This window comes from Ranitomeya variabilis, chromosome 1 (genome assembly GCF_051348905.1).
Source record: "Ranitomeya variabilis isolate aRanVar5 chromosome 1, aRanVar5.hap1, whole genome shotgun sequence".
Lineage (NCBI taxonomy): Eukaryota > Metazoa > Chordata > Amphibia > Anura > Dendrobatidae > Ranitomeya > Ranitomeya variabilis.
The window spans coordinates 648103895-648124028 of NC_135232.1; the positions used below are offsets into that span (position 1 = coordinate 648103895).

General features: G+C 48.2%; 1 long non-coding RNA gene across 1 annotated transcript in view; it reads left to right on the forward strand.

Moving 5' to 3' along the window:
* The window catches only part of LOC143815315 (uncharacterized), an 84091-nt gene that overhangs the window by 12059 nt on the left and 51898 nt on the right, over positions 1–20134 (forward strand). The window lies entirely within an intron of this gene.

Here is a 20134-nt window from a genome sequence, read left to right on the forward strand (position 1 = left end):
GCTGTCTATTTCCTTGTGATCCTCCTTGAAATGCTTTTACTCCTTCATTGGAGTACAGCTGTGTTGAATTGAAATGATAGGACTTGATTTGAAAAGGCACACACCTGTCTATATAAGACCTCACAGCTCACAGTGTATGTCAGACCTAATGAGAATCATGAGGTCAAAGGAACTGGCCAAGGAGATCAGAGACAGAATTGTGGCAAGGCACATGTCTGGCCAAGGTTACAAAAGAATTTCTGCAGTACTTAAAGGGAACCTGTCACCCCCAAAATCGATGGTGAGCTAAGCCCACCAGCATTAGGGGCTTATCTACAGCATTCTGTAATGCTGTAGATAAGCCCCCGATGTATCCTAAAAGATGAGAAAAAGAGTTTATATTAAACTCACCCAGGGGTGTTCCCCACTGCGGTTCGGTCCAATAGGTGTCGCGGTCCGGTCCGGCGCCTCCTATCTTCATCAGATGACGTCCTCTTCTTGTCGTCACGCCGCAGCTCCGGCGCAGGAGTACTTTGTCTGCCCTGTTGAGCGCAGAGCAAAGTACTGCAGTGCGCAGGCGCTGGGCCTCTCTGACCTTTCGTGAAGACAAGAAGAGGACGTGATCGTAAGAAGATAGGAGGCCCGGGACCGCGACACCCACGGCAGCGGGACCGCCCCTCGGTGAATATAATCTAACCTCTTTTTCTCATCTTTCAGGATACATCGGGGCTTATCTACAGCATTCCAGAATGCTGTAGATAAGTCCCTGATGCCGGTGGGCTTAGCTCACCTTCCACCTTCCTTTATGTCAGAGTGGCCCGACAGAAGCCTCTTCTCAGTGCAAGACATATGAAAGCCCACATAGTTTGCTGAAAAACACTTGAAGGACTCCCAGACTATGAGAAATAAGATTCTCTGGCCTGATGAGATGAAGATAGACCTTTTTGGTGATAAATCTAAGTGGTATGTGTGGAGAAAACCAGGCACTGCCCATCACCTGCCCAATACAATCCAACAGTGAAACATGGTGGTGGCAGCATCATGCTGTGGGGTGCTTTTCAGCTTCAAGGACAGGACGACTGGTTGCCATTGAAGGAAACATGAATGCAACCAAGTACAGAGATATCCTGGATGAAAACCTCTTCCAGAGTGCTCTGGACCTCAAACTTGGCAGAAGGTTCACCTTACAACAAGACAATGACCCTAAGCACACAGCTAAAATAACAAAGGACTGGCTTCAGAACAACTCTGTGACCATTCTTAACTGGCCCAGCCAGAGCCCTGAGCTAAACTCAATTGAGCATCTCTGGAGAGACCTTAAAAATGGCTGTCCACCAACGTTCACCATCCAACCTGGCGGAACTGGAGAGGATCTGCAAGGAACAATGGCAGAGGATCCCCAAATCCAGGTGTGAAAAACTTGTTGCATCATTCCCAAGAAGACTCATGGCTGTACTAGCTCAAAAGGGTGCTTCTACTCAATACTGAGCAAAGGGTCTGAATACTTATGACCATGTGATATTTCAGTTTCCTTTTTAATAAGTTTGCAAACATTTCTACATTTCTGTTTTTTTTTCAGTCAAGATGGGGTGCAGAGTGTACATTAATGAGAAAAAAATGAACTTATTTTAAATTTACCAATTGGCTGCATTGAAATAAAGAGTGAAGAATTTAAAGGGGTCTGAATACTTTCCGTACCCACTGTATGTTTGGGCGCTGGGACACATGCTTGGACGAACATTACATTGTGTAAATTATTAAATTGAGTATGCTTAGATTAACTAGCAGTTTACAAATTTCATTTAATTTGACGTCTTTGATTTTTCTGGGCTTGTATTTTATGCTACAATTAATGACACATTACAACTTTCCCCGAGTAAAACATGTTCTTTGCAAATGATTAAATATTGTAGTATGAACATTTGAGTATTATTCTTATACCTAAATTACTAGAATAAGGGTTTTTACTCATTCTCTTTATGCGAGACATATTGCTAGTCAGTGCTCCTTGTTTATTTTTCTTACCGAATTGGTCCTCCAATGGTGTGTTTTTTGTTCCCATTTTTATTGGAATACCTTGTCGTATACATATTAATTTTAATTACTTGTAATTAAGAGTGTTATTCAAGACATGTCTAGCACTCATTTTTTGTTGTTGGTTGTGTCAGTTGAAATACAGTTTGCAGCCTGCTCTAAATTTCAGATTTTACTCTTGTAGGAGAGTCTCTCCCAGTAATACAGGCTGGATCAATGGTAGTGATGTCTTAATGTCTTATCTGCATTTATCAGCACAGCTTCTATACTCTAATTTACTCGTCATATGATTTCCTCATTTTCTATAGCCTGTTTTCTCTTCCATAGGAAAGATTGTACATGCTTTCTCACCTATCCGCATTGTGGAGTTATATTTTCAACCACTTCCCTTCTCCCTGCCGCAGTCTTTAACACTGATAAAAGGGAAGGGGTCAGCAGAGAAAGCTATAAGAACTGAGCAGATGCTCTGACAGATTTGCACTAATTTTACAAAGTCCTCAGTTACTGATAAAGGGCCGAATGTCATGCAATGTGAAGGAAAGACTAAATGCAGCGTGAAGGGATAAGGGAGAGGTAGCCAAACACTAGGGAAGGAGGGAGTGGAGACCCCTAGGCAGATTTAACGTCACCCTGTCTGACCTACTGTCCCTATATAGGTTCTGCCCCTATCATGGAGCATGATACCTAATCCCTGCCTGACCCTGGCGATAATCCCTGCAGCGGGAAGGATAGGATGAGCACTAGTCAATCCTCACTACCTCTAAAGACTACTGGGATAGACAAACGAAATAAGGGAGACCCTTAGCTTGAGACTCAGAGAGAAACACCGACGCCCTTCAAACTCAAAAGACGACACTAGCGGACTGCTACAGCTCAAAGCCTCAAATAGAAAATATCACCCGCAACTCCCAACAGCAAGTTGGGAGTTATAAACACCCAGATTCAGGTGAGACAATTAGAGCTGGGAGAGGTGGCCACTGGGCCCTAGCATCAGAAACTGTTGAGACCTACTGCAGACAGATGCAGTGCAACAGTCTGCAGACTCTGACACATCCGTGACCAGGGCCGGTTTTAGACATAGTGGGGCCCTAGGCAAAAATTCAAACTGGGGTCCCAAATGCTCACATATTGCACCATCACACAGAAACATTTTTGTTGTATTTCCATGCGCTGAGTTCAGGCCGTTAAATGAGCTTGATCAACAATAATTAAGTCGTTTGATGCTTGTTTCCTGACTTCTTTACTCCAGCTGAGGAAGAATGACGGGTACAGTTAGTCTTCGATGCAATATAATGAAGGTCCCATATAGTACACATATTATAATGTACTCCCCATTGTCCTTGATAGAGTATAATGCAGCCCCCCTCAAAGTATAATGCAGCCCCCCACACAGCATAGTACAGTCCCCCACACACAGTATAGTGCAGCCTCCCCCCACAGTTTAGTGCAGCCCTCCACACACAGTATAGTGCAGCCCTCCACACACAGTATAGTGCAGACACACAGTATAGTGCAGACACACACACATACAGAGTATAGTGCAGCCTTCTGACACACACAGTATAGTACACACACACAATACTTACCTCTCCTCTTCATTCCCCCACTGCTCTTGCTTCTGCAGTGCATCTGATCAGCTCCACTGCTGGCACACGCTGCTGAGTCAGAAGCAGAGGGGGAGTGATGGGAGAGGGAGCATCATCTGATGCTCCTTTATATCTGCTATCAACTGTATTGGTATCTATGATGCCGATAAGTTGAATGCAGGGGGGCAGCGCCGCCAGGCCCCTGTTACTCAACGGCCCCATAGCGCCATGTGGTGTGCTGCTGTTAGTGGCACACCACTGGCTTGTGGGGGCCCCTGGAGGAGCGGGGGCCCTATGCAGCTGTCTGGTCTGCCTGCCCCTAATGCCGGCTATGCCCGTGACAGTACCCCACCTTCTACGAGTGGCTTCCGGGTACTCAAGACCAGGTTTCTCAGGATAAGAGATGACCAGCCTGGGGCATTGACCTCTGATACAGAAACCCACATCCTTTCCTTTGGACCATAACCCCTCCAATGCACCAAGTATTGTAAGGAACGACGTCTGAGGCGAGAATCTACAATCCTCGAAATTTGAAACTCGATGTTATCATTATTATTATTATTATTATACATTTTTATAGCGCCATTTATTCCATGGCACTTTACATGTGAAAAGGGGGCAAATATAGACAAATACAATAAGCATGAGCAAAAAACAAGGCACTAACAGGTACAGAAGGAGGGAGGATCCTGCCCGTGAGGGCTCACAATCTGCATCAACCATTATTGGGGGAGGCGGTAGGGGTGAGATCTCAAGGGGTCCCACATATCTCTTCTGCAACACCTGAGACCTGTGAAAAACACTGTAGATCTTAAGAGTCTGAAGTAGCGCAAGACTAAACGCTGCTGGACTAATGACGGCGGTTATCTTATAGGGACCAGTGAATCTAGGTCCCAACTTCTGGGAAGGAAACCTCAACCTTAAATTCCTGGTAGACAACCACACAAAGTCATTCACATTCAGGTCCTGACCTGCCACGCCGTTTACTGATAGTCATACGTTTATACCTGTCTCCCCTGACACTGTTAGGAACAGGTAGTAGTGAAACTGGACTAGATGGATGGGTATGCGGTACCTTAGAACGTGCGCAAAAACTGCAGGAAGCCACTTGCTCAACCACATCGCGAAACAACCCCGGCCACAAAAAACAATGAGAATGGAGGCACACGGTTGCCTTACTGTAGCGCCCCCACTGCCGCAGGGCCGAGGGGTGCCCGGTACCGGGCCTCTGAGTCTCTGCTCTGGGGTTGTCACGGTGGCTAGGCCCCGGTCCGTGACCCTGCCGAGGGGCGCACAGTGAATGATAGGGAGGATGTAGATGGTGTGGTGCAGTAAATAACGAGGACACCAGGTTGCAGTCTCTTTACCTCTTTACTGAAGGTCTCTGGGTCCTCAGTCCAGAATCTGGATAACCAGGCTGCGCAAGTCCGGCCGGTCCAATGGCACCTCCAGAGTTCTCTTAGCAGGTGGAAATCTGTGCCTTCCTTCTAGCGCTATGTGTTGCGGTCCTTCCCTGCTGTGCTTACGGAAAGTCCCCACAACTGCTGTGTCTGTTTCTTAAGTTCCCTCACAACTCGATTAGATGATGTTCTGCTAATCCTCCGTCCCTCCCTGATGTTACGGTTGGGACGGCACACGTTTGACGGGTAGGCTCGGAGCTCTTCCGGGACCCTAGAGTCGCCCCTCTCCACAAGTTGCCCCCCAAGACTGCATAGGTGATTTAAGTGAGACAGCCCGCCTTAGACTGACTGTCCTGCCGCTGTTTAGAGTATTGCTTGAAGCTGGATGTTGTAATACTCCCTCGGCGTTCCGGCCACCGGTAGTGCGCCTCAGTAGGGTGTTGCCTCGGTCTTATGGCACGACCCCTACTGGTATTCTCCTTATTGCCTTGATCTCGTTTCTCACTCAGCACAATCTATCTCGCTTCTCGTCCTTCCTTGGGCACCGCCGCTATCCTGAGCAGGCACGGTCCCGTTACGTTCGCTCAAGTTGCCAAGCCTCTGTCAGGATCCCACCCCTGACAGAGACCCTACTGTATCTTCCCCCACAACACCCTCTGCCACAAGGTGTTGCCTGGTTCCAACCCAGTCAGCTTTCTGATCTAACTTCCTGCCTGACCCCCAGTTTACCCACTATGGTGGGGAGTGGCCTAGTGAATAGAACCCTTAGCTCCCCCCGGAGGCCCGACTGTGAAATGTATTGGTGTCTGTGATACCTGATCAGATGAACTCCTTCAGTGCCATCAAACGTTCCATAGCTCCCCATAGTGGCGGAGCCACAGTACTGCAACGACCAGGACTCTGGGGCGCTGCACTCCCCCCTGGTTAAACACAGTACTCCGGGACTGAGAAGAAAACAACAATACAAGTTAGCAAAAAGACATACAGTTTTGTTGAGTGCAATAACAATAAGTATATTTAAACAGAGCTTCCCTTTATGGGAGTTGAGGACACTTGAACGTTACCAACATGGTTAAATATCATAGCAACATGCTATAAATAACTTTTCTTACCCAACCGGGTATTCTACTAGTACAAACTTGTTGAACAATAATTTAACATTGCCTTTAAGGACGTACACTCTGAATCCGCTAAAGACCTTCTTATAATCACATTATAAGGCAATTTAACTTTTACATTCTCCTTCTTTAAATCTGCAGGACCGCCTGTCCTAACGGCACCAGACCTTCTGCCTCTCCTTTCTTACAGGACTGCTCCTTTCAGCCCGAGCCTTCTGTCTTTTCAACTACTATACACAGTATAGAACATAACATTGCTTTCAGTTTAAGAGCACCGAGCCATCTCTACATGACTCCTATGAGGACTCAGGGTTTACCTTCTGTCCTCGTTGTTTATCAACATTATCAAACATTTTCTATAGAACATTAAACCTTCTCATTATTTTTCCTACTGACATGTATGCTGGGCACTACGTCTACCCCTACAGGCCCACTGCATCCTTCTTCTAGCTTTCACTTTCTTTCAGGAACATTACCAGCATTTCTTTACAATTAACTAGTTGGATACATATAACTTTCTCATACAAACATTATCATCACTTTCTTTTCGTCAAAACATTATTGCTACCTATCTTAAAGCAATATCACCATTTAAGTGCAACAAATGAACATCCCCTTTAAGAGGGAACCAAGTCTCTATGAGGTAGCATGTCTTCTCAAGCTACCAGTCCGTACTCAGTAAAGGTTCCAGTGTGGTATCTTCACAAAGAGTCCTTTTTGAAGTAAAACCAGTAGGGAGCACCTTTAATAAGGTGCAAACTATTTACAAAAAGTTTGTATCATGCACTGTTCATGATTGCGGCAGTTCTTTTCAACAGGAAACAAAAAGTAGAAAAACAACCAAAAAGCAATAGGGATCCCGGGTCAACAAGGGGATCCCTTTAAGAGTTAACCCTAAACGGGTTTTAGCAGCAAAATCAGGAGAACAATAACTATTTACATTTTCAGAATACTGTGACATTTATTCAAACCAATCAGGAGGCAGCACCGGCGGAGGCAATCCCTTTGGGTATTGCGAGCCGCCCGGTACTGCATAAGGGGGTCTGTCGTCCCATCTGGGGGTCTGTGTACCCACAGTCTTCAGCTCTGAGCAGCACGGGCACCAGCCACCGAGAGAGGTGCCTCCTTGGCCACGAGGGTGGTGGAGGTGACGATGCTGCATGTCGTGGTCTTGACCATAGTGCACGTGGGGGTGTCTTCGGTGGTCCTGGCAACGACCACGGGCTGACCGCAAGGGGACACCTTTGCTACAGGGGTTAACTTCACTGGCACCCTAATCGGAGGCATCGCAGGGTTTGGCTCCTTGCGGACATTCAGGGCAAACCACCCTTTTTCCCCAAAGTGCCTGGTGTATGAGACTTCATCCCCCGGAAAGAGATCCCGTCCTGGGTGGCCCTCCCTGAGGTGCGACTCAACATCCCTCCGGTTCACAAACACCTCCGCATACAGGCCCGGCTCCTTGATGAAGCCCCAGCCTCCACGGAGCTTGAAGGCGGTGATGGTGCCCTGCCTGCGCAGGGCCTGGTGAGCGGTGGGGTCCTTGCGGGCCCGGTCCTTGACCGCCAAATCTTTCCGATGGTAGGCCTCCAGCCCGGCCTGGTACTCCTTTTCCTTCTCCTTCCATTGCTGCTCTAGCTGGACCTGATATTCTTCCCAGCTTAGGGCCTGCACCATCTCTCCCTCCTGGGTCTTCACCCCGGGGAACCCCATAAGATTGGATCCGGGGTTCACCCAGCGGCACACTGTGCGCTCCGCGTGGACCTCACATAGCAGGGGAGTGGGGGCGATTGGGGCTCGCATACGGTGCTCCATGCCCGTGGCTTCCTCCCATGGTAGCAGGCGTTGCAGTTTATGGGTTCCCGGGAGAGGGGGCGCTGCTACGGGACCCACTAGCAAACCCTCAGCCGGTGGGACGGGGTCGGCGGACTCACCAGCCGATGCAGGGGCCTCCTCCGCGGCGGGTTCCTCCGGCGGCGTCGGCGAGGATCTCAGCGGTTGCTCCAGTAACGGTGCAGGATCCGACGCCTGAGGACCCTCTTCCGGCGCTGCCTGGTGCGGAGCCTGGGCCTTCATGTTCAGCTGGAGGAGCCGGTCGATCAGGCTCTCCATCTCGACCCGCAGAAGTTCGGTGCTGTCCACGGAGAACGGGCTGCTGTGCTTATCCGGGTGGTTGGGGGAGACTTCCACTTCAACCCCACTGTCGGGTTCAGAGCTGCTGGTCATGGCGTCCTCCACGTGGGTCACTTCCTGGTCTTTTTCCCGCTCTCTCCTTCGTGGGCGGTGTCGCTTCCTCGATCTCCGCCCTCCATTGAGGATCAGGAGGCGGATCTCCGCTGCTGACGGACACGTCCTCACAGTGCAGAAATATTTAGACTGGGCGGCCATTGTCCTTCGCGCTCTTCAGCTCGTTCACGCCCACTTCACGCCCCTCTTCTCTTCCTGCGCTCTCCTCAGCGCTGTAATGGCGGCGGATTTTGGCGGCAAATGGCGCAGCACAGTCCTTGCAATAAAGTACAGTCCAAGCACAATAAATCACAGTTCCAAGGCACACATGACCTGATTCTTCAGGCTTAAGTAGATCCTGTTCGTGACGCCAAATTTGTAGCACCGCCACTGCCGCAGGGCCGAGGGGTGCCCGGTACCGGGCCTCTGAGTCTCTGCTCTGGGGTTGTCACGGTGGCTAGGCCCCGGTCCGTGACCCTGCCGAGGGGCGCACAGTGAATGATAGGGAGGATGTAGATGGTGTGGTGCAGTAAATAACAAGGACACCAGGTTGCAGTCTCTTTACCTCTTTACTGAAGGTCTCTGGGTCCTCAGTCCAGAATCTGGATAACCAGGCTGCGCAAGTCCGGCCGGTCCAATGGCACCTCCAGAGTTCTCTTAGCAGGTGGAAATCTGTGCCTTCCTTCTAGCTCTATGTGTTGCGGTCCTTCCCTGCTGTGCTTACGGAAAGTCCCCACAACTGCTGTGTTTGTTTCTTAAGTTCCCTCACAACTCGATTAGATGATGTTCCGCTAATCCTCCGTCCCTCCCTGATGTTACGGTTGGGACGGCACCCGTTTGACGGGTAGGCTCGGAGCTCTTCCGGGACCCTAGAGTCGCCCCTCTCCACAAGTTGCCCCCCAAGACTGCATAGGTGATTTAAGTGAGACAGCCCGCCTTAGACTGACTGTCCTGCCGCTGTTTAGAGTATTGCTTGAAGCTGGATGTTGTAATACTCCCTCGGCGTTCCGGCCACCGGTAGTGCGCCTCAGTAGGGTGTTGCCTCGGTCTTATGGCACGACCCCTACTGGTATTCTCCTTATTGCCTTGATCTCGTTTCTCACTCAGCACAATCTATCTCGCTTCTCGTCCTTCCTTGGGCACCGCCGCTATCCTGAGCAGGCACGGTCCCGTTACGTTCGCTCAAGTTGCCAAGCCTCTGTCAGGATCCCACCCCTGACAGAGACCCTACTGTATCTTCCCCCACAACACCCTCTGCCACAAGGTGTTGCCTGGTTCCAACCCAGTCAGCTTTCTGATCTAACTTCCTGCCTGACCCCCAGTTTACCCACTATGGTGGGGAGTGGCCTAGTGAATAGAACCCTTAGCTCCCCCCGGAGGCCCGACTGTGAAATGTATTGATGTCTGTGATACCTGATCAGATGAACTCCTTCAGTGCCATCAAACGTACCATAGCTCCCCATAGTGGCGGAGCCACAGTACTGCAACGACCAGGACTCTGGGGCGCTGCATTACCACCTGGGTGGCCAGCAAGTACAGAGTTAGGAAATCCTCTAGTTACCATGCTGCGCAATTTAGATGGCACAAATAGCTTGCCCAAGGGGCAAGAGGCAGGGGCGTCCCCCAGACCCTATAACACCTTTCCATCCAGGTCAGTGTACAAGGTTCAGATGCCTACCCCCTTCTGCAAGGTTGGGCAGGGTCCTCCAAGTCAGACAAAAGTGCCAGTAAGGACACTGTAGATACAGCAGAAGGGGAAACGCTTAGGCGGTTACCATGACCGTAATCTCCCAACTTTACAATCTCTCTGGATTGCCAGTTGGATTATGCTTCACCAACCAGGGCAAACCCAGAACCATTTGAGTGTGGAGACCCTTCAGGACATAACAAGGGATTACTTCCCCACCTTCAGTCTTGTGTTATGAACAATTTGTGTCAGTGTCCTCTGTGCAAGTGGTGCTGAGTCGATGGCGCAAATAGGAATAGGTTTAGCCAAGTTAGAGCAAACAAATCATGAGTTCTACCAAACTCAGCATCCACATACTGACTACAGCTCCACTGTCTACAAACACAACTTTTTTCACACCTGCTCACTAGCACCACTTCTGTTGTCAGGACAAAATGAAAATTGTAAGTTGAAGATGAACACACCCCTTGATTATCAAGCTCAAGGCTCCCGAAGAGTTAATCGAGTCTCTTTTTGCTTTGTGATTGCAGGATGTGCCCCAGTAAAATGTCCCTTCCTCCCACAAGAAAAATACACCCCTTTTCTTGCAAATGTCAAGAGAAACATGTGACATAAATGCACCTCCCAACTGTATGGGATCCTCAAACTCCTCCAGTATAGGCTCACCCCCGGACCTTTCCGCCAACACTAGGATCTTGTCCCAGAAAGAGGGCTCAGAAGCAGGTGGTCTTACCCATCTGTCCCTCAGGCATCTATCCACCCGAATAGCCAAGGACATGGCCGTCTCCAAAGACACTGGAGTTAGCAAGTTGGGAGTTATAACCTCCCAGATTCAGGTGTTACCATTAGAGCCGGGGAGGTGGCCACTGGGTAATAACCTCAGAAGGACCAGGCAGAAGTCTGCAAAGCAAGCTGCTGAGACCTTCTGCAGACAGATGCAGTGCAACGGTGTACAGGCTCTTACACATCAGTGACACTGACACTGCAGTAACAAAATGGTGGAACATTATTAATGAAAGCAATGTCGAAAGTTGCATTTTAGAAGCAATTTAACAAAAAAAAATTCTGTGATTCTGTGCGTAGGTGTATATAGCATTTAAGGATTACAAGGCGAGTTGGGTCTTGAGAGAGATCTTGAGCCTTAAGAATATAGAAATACCCAGGACTCAATAAGTAGTTTGCACACTTTGGTTATTTATCTGCAATCCACAATCCACAAAAGAATCAAAGTCATTTCAAACTTGTAACTTTTTTCTTTCATGCCTACAGAGACAACAATTTTGGTTGTCGTTTCCCTGAAATATCTTTTGGGGCGTGCAGTGAAGTGCAATCATATTGGACACGCAGCACTTGACAAAGGCATGAAAATTATAGATGGTGTAGCAACTGGAGCAGTTTGAAGTGCCTTAGCTGCTTTTAATGCCTGGTTGAGAGGCAGCACAGAGAAAACATTTAGTTCATGGAGTATGAGGTCATATCAAACTCTGCAGAGTTAGAAATGGCAATAGGGTGAGAAGAGACAAAGAATAACAAAAAAAATAGAAGAACTGTAACATTATTTTGTCATTCTTTTTGACAAGATGCAGTTCTTTGGAGAAAACCTTTTAGTGTATTTTTCTTTGTGTTGTCATGGAAAGAGACAAGTGTTTCTAAGGCTCTATTTCATGGGCAGATCAACCTTCAGCACATTGCAATATTCTAATTTACTACATGTTGTGTTCCTTTGAAATAAAATGATCTACAGAAAAATAAGCATTTCATATACAATCATAGTTAAGTATCTGCCAGATTCATTTCCAACTGCTTAAGGGGCTGTGAAAAATATGTAAGCAAAGGAGATGTCCTCCTTGAAGGCATCTTTGCCATTGAGTTGAATTGACGTGATCAATTCTACTGTGTTAATGGACCCCTTGTCAAGGTTTAGCTCTTGGGTTAGAGATACAGACTTTGGCGTTATGCTAGGGTCATACAAATATTACAGGATGGTTTACATTACCTTAATGTTCAGTGGTTGTAAAATGTGGTAGTGTTGTCAGAAATCACCAGTCTTTTCCATATTGATTGTCTTAAAGGTTGGAATAATGGATTCTAATGTTAATCTATCTCATCAAATGTTCTGGATGATATTGATGCATTGTATTATGCTAAGTTGATGTTTGAATGGATAGAGTATAACACAGAGAATCAAAGAAAAGTAAAAAGATGTATTGACCATCAGTGTCACGCACAGTGTGGGTAGACTAAGTGCAACATAAGGGGAAGAGGGGAAGGAAGCCCAAATGCTAGGGAAAGGGGGAGTGGAGACCTCTAGGTAGATCTAATAGCACCCTGCCTCCCCTTCCATCCATATATTGGTTCCACACCAATCACTGGGCAGGAATCTAAGCCCTTTATATCCATAGAGCTAGACCCTGAATAGGGTAGGGGGGTGCATGAGCACTGGTCAGTCCCCACTGAACGAGATAATACTAAGCGTCCTCCAACAGCACTAGAGAGTAAGTAAGTCGACCGCTATAGCTCCAAGCCTTCACAAGGGGGAAATGTGAATATCACCGGTGAATCCCTAAATCAGACTGGGAGTTTATAAACACCCAGGTCCAGGGGTGTCATTTAGAGTCAGATTGTGATTGCCACTGTGTCCAAAGGTTAGAAGGATTAAAAAGGTGTGTGCAATGCCAAATCCAGAGACCTTTTGCAGCCAGATGCAGAGCGACTGCCTGTAGCATCTGACACACCCGTGACTGTACCCCCCCTTCTACGAGTGGCCTCTAGACACTCAGGACCAGGTTTCTTGGGATAAGATCTGTGGAATGACCCGGCTCCCAGAAGCCAATCAGGGCCTTACTGAAAGATTGAAGGATGCTTTGTCAGTGTATGATACCCCTGAGTCCTTGGAGGCTGCTATGTCATTGGCTATACATGTTGATAGACGTCTTCGGGATAGGTGGGTAAGACCACCTTTCCGGAGCCTCTTTTTCAGGGTTTTGCCCCTTTGCCAGGGGAGCGGTCTGGCGGTGAACCAGTTCTAGGGAAGGTGGAGGAACCCATGCAGCAAGGAGGTGCCTCTGCATTGTACATTTCCCCAGAGATTCACAAAAAGATGGGAGTGTGTTTTTTCTGTGTAAAAAAGGGACATTTTATTGGGCCGGTGATAATGTCACGCATAGTGTGGGAAGACTAAGTGCAACACGAGGGGAAGGAAGCCCAAACACTAGGCAAAGAGGGAGTGGAGACCCCTAGGTAGATCTAATAGCACCGTGCCTACCCTTCCATCCCTATATTGATTCCACACCAATCGCCGAACAGGAATCTAAGCCCTGTATAATCCTAGAGCCAGGCCCTGAATAGGGCAGGGGGGATGAGCACGGATCAGTTCTCACTGAACACTAAAGATAAGAAGGGATACAAACAATGGGAAGCAAGAGCAGACTCCAGAGCGATAACACCAAACGTCCTCCAACAGAACCAGAGAGGAAATAAGCCTACTGCTATAGCTCCAAGCCTTCACAAGGGGAAAATGTGAATATCACTGGTCACTCCCTGAAGCAAACTGGGAGTCTACAGGTGCTTTTCACAAAATTACAATATCATCATTCTTCCATACAAAAAGTGAAATTCGTATGTTATATAGAGTCATTACAGGCGAGTTTACTGGCCAATCAAGCATAGTGATACTGTTGTTTTTAAACCAAGTATTGGTACTTTTGGCAATGTGGACAGGTGCCCAGTCCTGGTGGAGAATGAAATTTCTATCTCCAAAAAGCTTGTCAGCAGAGGGAAGCATGAAGTGCTCTAAAACTTCCTGGTAGACCGTGTTAGGAGTCGAGTTCCCACCGCTGCACAGGGGGAATCTCGAACCATGTCTGCTGCGGTCTCCCATTCTGCATTAGCCGAGCCTGCTCAGCGGAGACGTCGGTCCCTGCGTCTCACTGAATCTGATACTGTGCAAAGGGTTACTGCTGCCTCTCCAGGCTCTGCTATTGTACCCTGCACTGGTCTGTGGCGAGCAGGCTTTTCTGGCACTAAGTCCTGCTTTGCACACACTGAGCATGCCCAGGGTAAGATCTCTCAATGGAGATCAAGGGTCACATGCTCAGGTACTGCAGCAACTTCCATTGGTCCTCCAGGAAGGTCCTGAACCTGATAAAGTTCTGTGGCAGCCTTCCATTGGTCCTTCTGGGAAGGTCCTGAAGTTGCTGCAGCTATAAAAGGTTCTCATGACCGCACGGCCATGAGCTAGTATCAAATATGTACGAGCTCAGCGCCAGTGTGGTCGTGTGTGTGGTCAGGGACCCGGCTGAAATAAGCTCATAGAATGCTGGCACCTCAGGCGAGGAGTTTTGTGTGTATGCTGTCAGGGACCCGGCTGAAATAAGCCCCTAGAATGCTGGCACCTCCGGCGAGGAGTTTCTTATGTGTGAATTCAGGGCTGGCTAATAGCCATTAGAATTCCGGCTCCACCAGAGAGGAGCTGCGTGTTTGGTTTGGACTGCATGACCACTGTCGGCTCTACTGAGTAGCTGTGTCCCCTGTGAGCTAAACAGGGCACAGCATTCTCTTTACTACGGGCTCTGTGAAGTAACAGAGTTCGTTTATACTAATTTACTTCACCGCCTTACTTAGCAGCAGGTTCTTTCCTGCACGGTGGATCCCGGGTTGCGAACGCACCTATCTCACCTAATAAATATATTCGGTGCGTTCTTCCAACCCTAACAGACAGTAGCACTGACCAGGGTCGGATTGGGGTGTCTGGGGCCCACCAGGGGAATGGACTCTAGGGGCCCACCCTACAGCTATATGCAAATATCTGTCATTATAGCGGAGCATCAGCTGTAAAACACAGGCGGCTGCTGCACATCTACTCTGCGCCCCAATAACTGGGATGTATAATTACGGTAGTTTACATTAATGGGGTTTTTTGGTTAAAACAAATTACCGTATTTTTCGCTTTGTAAGACACACTTTATTTCCCCCAAATTTGGGGGGGAAATGGGGGTGCGTCTTACAAAGCGGATATACCCTAGCAACCAGGCAACCCCCACATGTACTTATTCTGGCTAACAGATGTAAATCATTCAGCTGCTGCAATAAAAACTAAATCTCCGAGCACTAAAAAATATTCGGAGGACCGGAGAATATTTTGCTCGGGAAATTTCGAGTAACGAGTATATTCGCTCATCACTAGTGTTGAGCGATACCTTCCGATATTCGAAAGTATCGGTATCGGATTGGATCGGCCGATACCGGCAAAATATCGGATCTCGCCGATACCGATACCCGATACCAATACAAGTCAATGGGACACAAATATCGGAAGGTATCCTGGATGGTTCCCAGGGTCTGAAGGAGAGGAAACTCTCCTTCAGGCCCTGGGATCCATATTCATGTAAAAAATAAAGAATAAAAATAAAAAATATGGATATACTCACCCTCGGACGGCCCCTGGCTGTCACCGCTGCAAGCGTCTGCCTCCGTTCCTAAGAATGCAGAGTGAAGGACCTTCGATGACGTCGCGGCTTGTGATTGGTCGCGTGACCGCTCATGTGACCGCTCACGCGACCAATCACAAGCCGCGACGTCATCGCAGGTCCTACACTCACTGCATTCTTAGGAACGGAGGCTGCCGGTTACACCGCTAAGGTCCAGGGTCCGCCGGAGGGGTGAGTATATCCATATTTTTTATTTTTATTCTTTATTTTTTACATGAATATGGATCCCAGGGCCTAAAAGAGAGTCTCCTCTCCTCCAGACCCTGGGAACCACACACTGGGAACTTCCGATTCCGATTTCCGATATCACCAGAATATCGGAACTCGGTATCGGAATTCCGATACAGCGAATATCGGCCGATACCCGATATTTGCAGTATCGGAATGCTCAACACTACTCATCACCATTAGCTATAGCTGATCTCTTCCACAGCACATTCCCCACTATTTTCCTCGACTTCTATACTATGTCAGATGAAGAAAAAAAAGACATACTGCCACCCTGCACAGTAGCAGGACCCCATTTGGTTCTCCCCATGGAAGACAATAAGCTCAAAAGTAAATTACAGCAGTAATAATGTCCCCTGATTTTCCCCTACAGTAACTATGTCCCCACTTGCCACCATAAACCATTAATGTATGTTCCTCATCCTGACCTCAATACAGTAATTATGTCACCCCTTTATTTAATAAGGTGCCAGATCCTTGGCCCCTTTATTTAATGTCTCCATCTTGGACCCCAATGTCCACCTTAATAAAGTCCCTATCCTGGGCCCCTTCCAGTAATAATGTCCTCATCCTGGGCCCCTTTATTTAATGTACCCTCCCTGGGCCCCTATGTCCGTCCCTATGGCCACTACCTTGCCCAACCACAGAGGGGGGGGGGGATTCTTCTCACCTTCTTGCACTCCTCGGCATCCTCTTGTGGCTTCATATTCGGCGTGGTCGTTACAATGGCTGCCGACTGCAGCTGTGACAGGATGCTCTGCTCTGTGACAGGCCGCGGGCTGACGTCACATAGCAGTAACAGTAAAAGGCCTCCGGCCTATCAAAGGCTGTAGGAGTCATTTAACAAAACTGCTATGTGACTTCAACACATGGCCTGTCACAGAGCAGAGCGCCCTGTCACAGCTGCAGCCGGCATTCATCTTGATGGGCGTTGACGCCAGGGTCGGCTCCAGGTTTTCATGGGCCTCGGGCGAAAGAGTATCAGTGGGCCCCTTTAACACATGCCACGATTCCTGATGCACAGATAAAAAAACAGATATAGTACAATATATAGGCACCACACAGTGCGCCATACAGTATTACTTTCACCTCATAGTCCGCCATACAGTATTATGGTCAACACATAGTGCTCCATACATTATTACGGACACCTCATAGTCCTCCATACAGTATTATGGGCAACCACATTGTGCTCCATACAGTATTACGGGCACCTCATAGTCCGCCATACAGTATTATGTGCAACAACACAGTCCGCCATACAGTATTATGGGCAACCACATAGTCCGCCATACAGTATTATGGTCAACACATAGTGCTCCATACAGTATTATGGGCAACCACATAGTGCACCATACAATATTATGGTCAACACATAGTGCTCCACACAGTAATACGGGCACCTCATAGTCCTCCGTACAGTATTACGGGCACCTCATAGTCCTCCATACAGTATTATGGGCAACCACATAGTCCACCATACAGTATTATGGGCAACCACATAGTCCTCCATACAGTATTATTGGCCCCATTTTACCCTTCGCCATGACAGCACCCACTGGAGAGATAGGGATCCGCCCCAAGGAACAGGAAACCTACAGAGACATAAAAGGGGGCGGTCCCCCTCTCCTCCTCAGTTTAGGTTTCCTGTTCCCAGGGGACAGGATCTCTGAGAAAACTACAGAAGATCATACCTGGGCTAGGAGCATCCGCCTGTGCGGTTTCTGCGGGAACGGCAGGGGATGCAGTCCAGAAGCAGCGTCGGGGGAGACTCCGTTAGACGGCTCCCCCCTCGTCTGTCCGGCATGTGGGATGGCTGGGTCCGGGAAGACGCCGCCGATTCCACAGAGCAACGCTGCAGAGGTGCGGCCTTGAAGAGGCTCCAGATGCGGGCCAGCAGGTAAAGGATCCGGGATCTGCGGCACAGCTGCAGCGGCAGCCGGTACACCGCTCCATAGCGCACGCCGGGATAAGATGGCGGCCGCACATGCGTGGAGCGGTGTAAGAATCCCATAATGACCCGGAGATATGGGAACACTTCCGGGTCACTCACACAGCGGTGAGGGAAAGCGCGGTTTCGCGCATGCGCAGTACACCGCTGTGGAAGAAAGAAAAAAAAAAAAAAAAAAAAGTTAACTGACCGGATCTTGGCCTATAAAAAGGGGGAAGTTGCAAACGCACAGGCGATGCAACATGTCGTCCCCAGGCAAAACAGTGGACCCAGCAGGTGAGCCAGCCAGCAGAAGGTCCTCAGATGCCAGCCACAGGAGTGAGACCAAGGATTCAAGATCCAGAAAGTCGCAGCCTCCTATTTCGGTACCGTACAGCTTCACTGGGTGAGTGTAATTTCCCCTCTGCCTATAAAGCTGACACCCTTTTCCACAAATGTCTTCTTCTCCCAGGCCAAAAAGAGACAGAAATCTAAGCACAAACAGTGTGCGTTATGTGACGAGCCTCTCCCAGATTCCCACCCCAAAAAACTCTGCAATCAATGTATGGCGGAAACAATGCAGAGTCCATCTATGTCGGTCACAGATATACGGGCCATAATTAGAGAGGAATTACAGGCCATCTCACAAGCCAGTACCCCCCCTAAAAAATCCAGGAAAGAAAAGGCTATATCCAGCTCTGAGTCCGAGGAGGAAGGCGTTATCCACTCAGACTCCTCGCAGGCATCATCCTCTTCCTCAACACATTCCGACATTGAGGGTCGAGCTTGTTTTCCCCTTGATGGGGTGGACAACCTAGTAAAATCCATCAGGAATACTATAGGTTGTGAGGATGCAAAAGACGACCAAACTGCACAAGACATCATGTTTGCAGGGTTGGCAGAGAGGAAGAGAAGAGCATTCCCAGTAATTCCTGCGGTTAAGGCACTGATAAAGAGGGAGTGGGAGAAACAGGACCAGAGAGGTTTTCTCCCGTCAGCCTCCAAAAGGAAGTACCCCTTTAATGATGAGGAGTTAATTTCATGGACTAAAATCCCTAAGGTGGACGCTGCAGTCGCCTCCACCTCAAAACAGTCAGCTCTACCAGTCGAGGATGCGGGCCTACTTTCTGATCCTCTAGATCGGAAGGCAGAATCGTCACTAAAACGATCATGGGAGGCTTCCACGGGCATATTTAAACCATTAATTGCCAGTACATGCACTGCTAGATCCATGCTTGTTTGGATTGATCAGCTGGATCAACAGATCGAACAGGGGGTCTCCAGACAAAAATTGCGGGATGCGATACCACTAATTAGAGGTGCAGCAGCATTCATGGCCGATGCTTCAGCTGACTCTCTTCGCCTTGCAGCAAGATCAGCCAGTCTGATTAATAATGCCAGACGTGCGTTATGGATGAAGAGCTGGAAGGGGGATACGCAGTCAAAGGCTAAGATCTGTGCTATTCCGTGTGAGGGTGAGTTTTTGTTTGGGAAAGCATTAGACGAGATCCTCAAAAAAGCAAAAGAAAGGAAAAAAGCCTTCCCTGACCCCTCAATTCCTTTCTATAGGAAGACCTTTAGGAAGAGGCCGTTCGGGAAAAGAACACAAAATGAAAGATCGTCACGATGGGCCACAAGAGAGGGAAAACAGGGTGGCACTATGTTTAAAGGCCCCCCCTTTCGTAGAGACAATAAATTCTGAAACACCAGACACCCCAGTAGGGGGTAGGTTAAAATTTTTCTTTCCCCAATGGCGAAAAATCACGTCAAGTTCCTGGGTGCTAAATATTATTAAGGAAGGAATGAAAATAGAATTCCTCCAAATTCCCCATGATTCCTTTATTTTAACAGCCCTTTCCTCACCAGTGCAACAGAAGGCCCTTGAGCTGGAAATTAGAAGTCTTATAGTTAAAAATGTTTTAGTTAGGGTGCCAAAGGGACAAGAGGGTAAAGGATTCTACTCTCCGTTATTTTTAATCCCTAAACCCGATGGTTCATTTCGAACAATTATAAATCTTAAAAAACTCAATACGTTTATTAAAAATTATACGTTTAAAATGGAGTCTATTAGATCGGCCATTAAGCTCCTTTTCCCAAATTGTAGAATGGGCGGCATTGATTTAAAAGATGCCTACTACCATCTCCCTATCCATAGTAGGTATCAAAAATACTTAAGAGTGGCAGTAACTCTTGAGGGGGAGATTCATCATTTCCAGTATACAGCCATGCCCTTCGGTCTCTCCACGGCACCCAGGATCTTCACGAAGGTAATGTTAGAAGTAATGGCCTACCTTCGCCAGAGAGACACATTAATCATTCCCTACTTAGATGATTTTTTAGTTGTAGGAAATTCGTCCCTACAGTGTGCGGAACGATTAGCTGACACTGTCTCGTCCTTAGAAAGCCTGGGCTGGATCGTCAACTATAAAAAATCCAGACTCATCCCACTCTCTCTTCAGA